The sequence below is a fragment of the Helianthus annuus genome, chromosome 11, assembly GCF_002127325.2.
Source record: "Helianthus annuus cultivar XRQ/B chromosome 11, HanXRQr2.0-SUNRISE, whole genome shotgun sequence".
NCBI lineage: Eukaryota > Viridiplantae > Streptophyta > Magnoliopsida > Asterales > Asteraceae > Helianthus > Helianthus annuus.
In genome coordinates, this window is record NC_035443.2 from 64,337,464 (window position 1) to 64,347,010 (window position 9,547).

Sequence of the window (9,547 nt, forward strand, 5' to 3'; positions counted from 1 at the left end):
CATGGAATGTCTGTCGACTACGTCTGCATTACGTCTTAGGTCAAGTGAGGTCAACATAGGATCTAGAAAGTCAAAATTAGGTTATATGTTGTTAGATTCGCTTATGTGAACATTGTTTAGAAATAGATCCGCTCATTAGTCACCAGATAGGTTCGCTTATTAGTCAACATGAGAGTTTCGCTTATTCAGACTGCCATATGAGCGAAACTAGTGGCACTATATATAGCTGTCATGTTGATTCATTCAGTGAAGTTGGAGCGGATCTAGACCATTGCATGTGTAACCGAACTCTGTCAAAATTGTATCAGAAGCAATAAAAGAGAAGGAATTGAATAGGAAAAGCTGTGTAACTTCATTTACGTTGATTCCGCCTTCGTACGTGAAGATGAACGTTCTCAACTAACTGTTTAGGGTCGGAACACGGTCCAACAGTCTCTAAGACTGATCCTCCCTCAGCCTCTAAGACTGAATCTCCCTCAGTCTCTAAGACTGAATTATTAACATAAATTTTGAAATGTGTATTCGTGCATTTTGTTTGTAAAAATGTTTTGTACCTTGGATCTGGACATTTAGTGTATGCAATGTAAAAATGTTTGAAAATATTTTCGTGAGAGCCCTGATGATCATAGTCTAGACTCGAGAAAGAATCCTAGTTCGCTATGATCGAGGCTCTGATACCAAGCTGTCACACCCTGACTTTTGCAGAAGCGTGATTATGGTGTGACTTTCTTAATATCATTGCATTCAATCATAACATCAACTATATGATAAAAACAGGAGATGTTCATCCATTAATAAGGTTTAGAAATAACAATGCAACATCATTTTTAAAATGTCGACTCATAAAACAAGATACAACCATAACATAATTTAAAATGTGTTCATATGACACAATAAAAGACTTGAATAAAAACACGGTGTAAGGACATGCAACCCATCCAGGTAAGGGTTACACCTCCTAAACCTACTACCCTGGATTACGTCTTTATTTAGTACGCAGCTTGACACAAATGCAGACACTTGCCAGATCCCTTAGTTTTCCTGAAATACATGTAAGTTGAAAACTCAACAAAAGTTGAGCGAGTTCATGTGTAAGTGAGTATGTATAAACCTTTATAATGTGTTTGTAAGTATGAAAATCCCTGGTATGTAGCAATTAAGGAAAAAGAGATCACCATTGGATTGCAAAGCCAATGATATGTGTGAAGTGATGTAGGAAGACTCAAACCTAGCAGATTTGTGCGTCAGGCACATAGTCACCACATGGTCCACTCGGCGGACTCAGGAGTGGGGCTTGCTACACCCAAAGAGATCTATCACTTATGTCCCTCGGTCCTACAACGAGAATTAATGGACTTAAGTTCTACCTACCCACTCATTTGATCTAAGTAGTATAAACCCTCCTTAAGCTAATCATACCATGTAAGTAATGTCTGTAATAATTGTAACATGTATTTCACCCCGAAGTATAAAACTGAAAACAGTAAAGAGAAAAGGGGGACATGAACTCACAGTATTGCGTCTTCGGTACTTGTAACTCAAATCTCCTTAGCGAACACGACTACCTACAGTGTACTAACGTCTATTAGACGAACGGGTCGTGCCTTTGCTAAGTTTGAAGGTTTTTGAGTTACGTTTCTTGTGTTCTCAAAATTATTCCAAGTTATAAAATAGTTATTTTAACTTTAAATTATAGTTAATATTTGGAATAGTCGTTAATCAATATTTCGTATTCCTACTTCTCAAGTATTTTAACTTCGTATTTCCTTCCCAAGGATGGCGTATTTATACATGTATGCTTTATAATTCCGAAAAATATATTTTAAGTCCCACTTAGAAAATATATTTTAATCACTTGTCTAAAGCATTTTAATTCCAAAATATATATATTTTTCCCAAAAATATTATATTTTACCTCATACATTTTCCAAAATAATACTTAATCAAAATATACGTATGTGAGTATTTTCCGAAGTATACATAAGTTACGTTTTAGCGTGTCGTAAGGCAACAATATTCGTGTAACCTATATTATTTATTTTGCGAAGGCTCAGTATTATTTTGGAGTCGTAATCTCGTGATACCATAAGTTATATTATTTTTACCCTAAAAATAATATAACTAGTTTACAAAACATGCAAATATTCACACAAGAGTTTTAGTATAAAATATATATTCTAGTTATATATTTATTAAGTTTTATTTACGAAAATCAACCTCCGATACTTGGTAATTTTTGAAATAAAATCGTGGCGAAGTTTATTTTTTTGAAAACAAGGTTAGAAGTATATTTGTAAGCATTTACTAGAAAAATATTTTCTAAGTGTTGAAATTCTAGAAAAATTTCGCCAGAGTTTCCTTTGTAAATGGAGGTGTCCATGCTTTTTAGCATATCATTTTCTTTTGTAAAATCATTCAAACAATTAACAATCAACAATATACAAATTTTTAATCACCAAACTTTGTTAGTGCATGCATCTGTCGACTTCGTCTTATATCGAGTCTTAGTCTTAGAATGTTATATTAGGGCACATTGTACGAGATTTACCGACATGTCCGTATGTGGGAAACTATTAGTTCCGCTTATGTGTACATGTCTGTATGTGGGAAACTATTAGTTCCGCTTATGTGTACATGTCCGTATGTGGGAAACTATTAGTTCCGCTTATGTGTACATGTCCGTATGTGGGAAACTATTAGTTCCGCTTATGTGTACATGTCCATATAAGCGAAACCTAGTCCCTATATATACTACATGAGCGAAATCATTTGTAACATTCTTGTTTTCCATACCGAGGTGCTTCCGGTGTGAGATTTGGATGTAAACGCTGTTATATCAATCAATAAAGTGATTTAAGTGAAGATCTAGCTGTTTCTACGTCAGGTACTTGTTTTCCGCACCTGTATCTGATCAAAACTCCTCTGATAGACTCATTCGGGTCAGAATTCGATCCTACAAGTGGTATCAGAGCTTCAGGAGGAGGAGTTCTACAGAGATTTGCCGGATTTCATCATAAATTCTTACTTCTACACATTCTTTCTTCATCAGAACGAGATTTTACGGTCGAAATTCGCGTAAAATTTCACAGATTGTGTGTTATTGATCATAGACAAATCCCTGAAAGTTTGGCATTGAAATTCGAATTAAAAATGGTCCAAAATACCATCCGAATAGGTTTCGCTTATTCAGACATTGTATAGTTTCGCTTTTGTGACACATTACACATAAGGTTTCGATCCAAATTGCTTAACAGTTCCGCTTTTGTGTCACTTATTGAGAGGTTTCGCTCGAAGTTACATCAAAGTTTCACTTATTTGACATAAGGGTTTTGCTCATAGGACCTTCCGAGTGACATGTTTCGCTTTTAAGAACATCCAATCCCTGATTTCGCTTTTGTGTCATCTGCAAGACATAGTTTCGCTTTTGTGACCACTCATAACCCTATTTCGCTTTTGTGTCAACCTAAGACACCTAGTTTCGCTCATAAGAAATAATCACAATATGTCATGCATATTAAGGTCCAATGAGAATTTACATGTCATAAGTGTTGTCGGCCATTTGCTTAAAAAAAATTGAATGAGTGCATGTGAAATTTATCGGATCAAGAGTAAAAGTATATGTCACCCACTATTCAGTTTGAGGCCCAATAGATTGTATTTCATTTAAATGTTGTCGGCTTAGTAATGCATGTGAAGCTAGAAAGAAGTGTCGGCCCATGTGATTGGTTCATAATAGCGGCCCAATCATAGTAATTGAGTTAAAGTTGAGGTCAAATAAATTGAAGTTTGCAAAGTGTCGGCCCAATCAGAACATATGGTTACTAATAAAGTTTTCGGCACATGTTTCCAAATTGAAGTCTTGTATGTGAATTAAGTTGGCAGCCCACTACATGTCATCGGCCCAATCCCATGTCTTGCATGAATTTTTGAGGCCCAATCACAATATGTAAACAATAGTTCATTGGTCCAATCACATTTCTTTGAGTATTGAAGTTGTCGATTAAGTGCATTGTGTTGTGTGGACTACTTGAAAATGACAACCACTTGAATCACTGTTTCGCTTGAGTGTGTACGTCGAGTTGTGTGTAACATTTTACGAGTTGTCAGTTGGTTGGGATAAGAAATCACATGACTTGTGTTAGTTTACATGATAAGTATCAGTGCATGTGAGTCTCGTAAATTGTCCTCATGTGTTGTCAGTTAAATAGATGCTGGTCAAATGAGATTTAAGTGATATTAAATTGGTTCTAGATATTCAAGATATTAAATCGAGTTATTCACGTGATTTTTGTTGTCTACAAAGAGAATCGGTCAATAGTAGTCGTCTAGATAAAGTGTTTGGTGCAATTGTATATTGTGATATTATTTCTTGTATTGTCAGTTTAGTGCTTTAATAGGCCCAATCAGAATTGAACATTGTGAGGTGTATTGTTGTCAGCTAAATGTTGACTTGGTCTTTGTGATTAATCAAGCCCATGTGATATTCTTTATCGGCCCAAGAATTCCCATTTCTATTATTTTGTTAAAGGTCAAATTAGCTTGTTTCAGTTTGCATGTGGGTTTGAAATACAATACAATTCAAAGGTCCAGTTCACTTGAACTTTGAACCAGGTCGGCTGGAAGTCGGACAAGTTGTTTGGAAGTCCAAGTCGTGTTTTTGTGAACCAGGTCATTTGAAAATCCATCAGTTCGCACGTAGTGAGTCTGGTTGTTTGAAATTGATCCGAGTCATAACAGTTCTCACAGTTTGCCAATTTAAACCTCAGTCCGCACAGAATATTCACCAGTTCGAGTACAAGTCTTATTCTGTTAATTGATAAGTTTTTAAACTGATTGTGTTTTTGTTTGTTTTGTGTACGTCAGGTGATACAGGTGTATTACGAGGTGAACCAGTTAGAAACATGGATTCTGAATTCTACAATGCGTTTGCTACAACTCCGACTAGTCCATCCGACATTATTAAGACCATGACAATGGAGATTGAAACCGGAACAATGCAAAAACCTCCGAAACTTATGGGAATTGAGGATTATCACGGATGGAAGAAACGGTTTGAGAATTGGGTTCAGGCGAATCATCTAAAAGCTTGGGAAAGCATCAAAACTGAATATGAGAGGCCAAAGAATTCAGTGGGTGTTGGTAATATCATTTCAGAATTCACGGAGCAAGAAAGAGAGAGTTATAAAGCATAAAAAATGATGATCAATCTGTTACAACAAGCTGTTAAAGAAGATATTTTTGTGTTGCTTCAACATGATGAAAATGCTTATTCTATCTAGGAAGCTCTTAGAAAGAAAGTTGAGGGAAGTACTGAAATGTTACAGAGTAAAGCAGCTTTGTTGAAAAAGGAGTTTGAACTTTTTACGTGCATGCCTGGTGAAACAACAAAGACTCTTATTGAAAGATACTGTCATCTCGTACGCACCATGTCACAGTTGAAGATTACTAAAACTCCAGCAGAATGGGTTGAAAAACTTGCTGATGCGTTACCGCAACAGGAATGGCGTACATATCTGATGATATTGAAGAATTCCGGATAGTTTAGCAGGTTATCGATTGCATAGTTTATAGAGAAGTTGGAGGCACAGGATCTGGAGCAGTAGAAAATTGCTAGAATGAACAGTTCCACTCATCAACAAGATATTAAATTGTACTATAAAGGAAATGTTCAAACTGCTGAAGCCAGACCAAAGATACAAACTTCATTTAGTGTTGGAAATCAGTCTACATCAAGCAGTCAAGGATCAGTCAACACTAGTGGGTTCTCAACGGTGAATCCTCCAAGTGTTCAAAGTTCATCTGCTGGAAATGGTCATTTGATTCAGTGTAATGTAGCTCTACATCTTCAAAATGGTCAAAATTATTCTGAAGAAGTTGTAAAGCATCATATGGGATTATTGGTCACTGCATTAGAGTCTTATGAAGGGTTGATTGCCGGAAGAATTGGCAATCCGATGCTCACAAAGGAAGATTATGACCAAATCGATGCAGAGGAGCTGGAACTAATGGATATTAAATGGGCTTTAGCGAGTGTTTTGAGGAGAGCAGAAAAGTTTAGATTGATTACAGGAAGAAATAACTTCTTGGATGCAAACCTTTCTAATCTAGGATTTGATAAATCTAAAGTTGTCTGTTTTCGTTGCAGGGAGAAAGGCCACTTTAAAAGAGAATGCAAGAATCAGGAGCCAAGAGGAGCAAAGGAGTCATCTGGGAAAGATGATTATTATAGGAAAACTATCTATCAGCAGATCACTCATCAACCACATCAACAAAAAGAAGCTCAAACGGCACATGGAAGAATGATCGAGGATGCAAACAGGAAAGCTTATTATGGCATCGTTGATCAGGATGATGAGAAAATGGCTAAAGGTTTTAGCTGGGACAAATACATTCCATCTGATTCAAATGTTCATGCTTTCATTGCACATATTGTTCGAAAGCCAGAAATGCTGAAGGAATGGATGGAAGTGTTATCTGATGAAGAGAAGAGTGAAGATGAAGGATCTGTTTCTTCTGAAAAGAGTTCATCAGAAACAAGTGATGATGAAGAAATGGAACAGATAAATCTTGGAAAAACTCATTTATCTTCTGACACTTTTGAATTTTATTTTGCAGAAAAATTGAAGAAACTGAAAGAGAGGAAAACTGCAAAAGAATTGAAAGAAGTCAAAGTGATTGAGAAGACAGTTGAAGTGGAGAAGATAGTGGAAGTTGAGAAGATTGTGGAGTTAGAAAAGATAGTTGAAGTCACAAAACCCTGTCTTACTTGTTTAGAGTCTTGTAAACAATGAATAGAAAAAGATGAGAGGTTTAGTGAGTTAGAAAAGTTGAAAGAACAATTGTTGTTTGATGTAAAGAATTTGAAAAAGTCGTACGATGTATTGAACAGACATGTGAATAGTCTGGAGAAGACTAATTCTGAAAGAGAGAAAGCTTTAAAGATGATGAATGCTACCATGATGACAAAACAGAAAGAGATCAACATGTACATAGAAGAATGTGCAAAGTGGAAGAAAGAGTTGGATAGTGAAGCAGCTGAGAATGAAAGAATTAGAAGATTGCTGCGAAGTTACAAAGGTTGTGACTACATAATCGACAGAATTTATCCAACAGTTGAAGGTTTTGAGGCATTTAAAGATGAACAACCAAAGAAGAGAAAGGATACTGGTAAAAAACAGGGTGTCTGTTATAATAAGTGTCCGCCTCCGATTTGCGAAGGGTACTCACCTAGAAAACCTAACGAGGAAGAACTAAAATAGGCGGTCAATATTAAGCTAGAATCCGAGATAACTGATGTTTTACCAGACAATATTGATGTCACGTTCACAGCGCCCGACACAGATCATGAGTCCGAACTGATAAAACGAGTGGTCGATCAGGTGTTGGATAAGGATGAGGAGTCAGAGTCAAAGTCCGAGTCCGAAAGTTCGTGTTAGTCAGTCAGGAGTTCGAGTTCGTCCAAAAAGAGTTCAAAATCATCGGGAAAACGGGTTTATAGCAAAGAATTTTTGTTGTCAAAATCTAATTTGAATGATGAAACATTTGAAGTTGTATATACTTTGAATGATTCTGACAAATTATATTTTGATAAAGAGTTTCCAATAAGAGGTGTTAAACTAGAAATGATCAAAAAGGTTTTCAAATTAACAGAAATTAATATTTCTGAAATAAAAGATGAAAATCTTAAAGTAAAACCTAAACCTTACACCTCAAGAGTACCACAACGTTTAAACAAGAAAAAGGGTTACAATTCTGGTTCTGGTTTTCAAAAAAAATCAAACCAAAATCGTAGCTACAAAAAGAAAGGACTTGGTTTTATTCCACCTGAAAACTATAAAAATGAAAAATTTTCTAAAACAAATACAAAATTTGTTTCAGGTACAAGCTCGGAAGAGGAAGCAAAAAAGCTCATTCTGGAAACAATCTAACCAAGAATTTCTTGCCGAGAAGAAAAAGAATGGAGCTTATGTGAAGAAAGAAACAAGAACCTGTTTCCGATGCAATAAAGCTGGTCACATTGCATGGAACTGTCCAAAAGCGACAAACACAAAACAGGGAGTTTCTGGAAAACTGAAAGAAGTTATTGTTGATAAAACCGAACCACCAACTGACCAATTTAAAGTTTTCAAAAATTCAACATTTGAAGTTGGTGAGTGTTCGAAGAGATTTTACAGGCGAAGTGTGAAACTTGACAACCAAAAATGGGTTGTTAAGAAATCTGAGGTAAAATCTGGTGATGAATCTGATTCCACAAAATCAGAGGAGCCACAATTTAATGAGAGTGATGAAAACTCAGTTCCTTCAATGGATGATGAGAACTTTCCACCATTGAGGACTGAGAATTTTAAAAGGAAAGCTGGAAAGTTTGAAATCTCAAATCAGGGTTATTCTGAAAAGGATAATTTTGATGTTGAGAAAGCATTTAATGGGAAAGTAAAGAAGATTTTCGGAAAAATGGTTGATGGGAAGGTGAAAGGGGTAAGAGCTTTTTATGCTAAAAAGAAAGCAACTTACACCCCAACTAAATCCGCATTGAAGTCACCAAAGGCTGGTCAGGCTTGGGTGGACATTTTCTTTGCTTGAAAAACCTGACTTGCCGGAGATCCCAAGTGTGTAATCGTGGATCATGAATCGGCATCTTTCATGTTTAATAAGGTTGTTTTTTGAAAATGCTTAAAATTGTTAAAATTTTACAGGTTGAATGACTACGCCGGAGCTTCCAGGTTGGTAAGTGCGAAGCAGGAATCGGCACTTTGATGGGTAAAATGTAGATGATTTATACATACAATTGGTATTGATTGGTTATAACTACAAGTGGTTATTCTTACAAGTGGTTTAGAGGTTGCTTGATTGCAAACAGTGAATCAAGGACATTAAGTTGTACTTGATTTACTACATTTGATAAAACTGACAAGACGATGAACCATATCCTCGTACTTAAACAAGTGGTAAACTTACAAGTGGTAAAAACAAACTCATTTTCCGGAAAATCATTTTGATTAAAACAAACTTAAGTGTTCTGAAATCTAAATGAGAAAATGGTTTGTGAAAAGGGGAGTTCAGATTATTTATGCCTAGTGAATGGCGATTTGATGTCGGTCGTCATGTTTTTGTACAATTTGTTTTGAATTTTCTTCTAGTGGGTCAAGAAGCTTAGATAGTTTTCAAATTTCTTTAATGTGTTTGTATTTTATGGGGAGTAGAGTATTTTAGAAAATCCAGAAAACATTAGAAAATTTGAAAAAAGCTAAAAACATGATAAAATTCAAAAATGAGTTTCGTTGTAAAAAGAGGAAATGATAGTACATCAGTGGACTGTCACAACATGCTAAAGAATTGGAAAGTTAAAATGTGATAAACAATCTCATTGTGGATATGCCAGTAGGTTTTTACACATTTAGTAGATTGTGACAAGATATAAACCTAAAAATTCAAACTTGCTTATTCTGTGGGTAACAACAGCTTGAATATATAGGTAACCCTTGAAATCTTGTTTGAAAGGTCCCTTATTCTGAGATACTAGGTCTTTATGCTCAGTGATATCTGG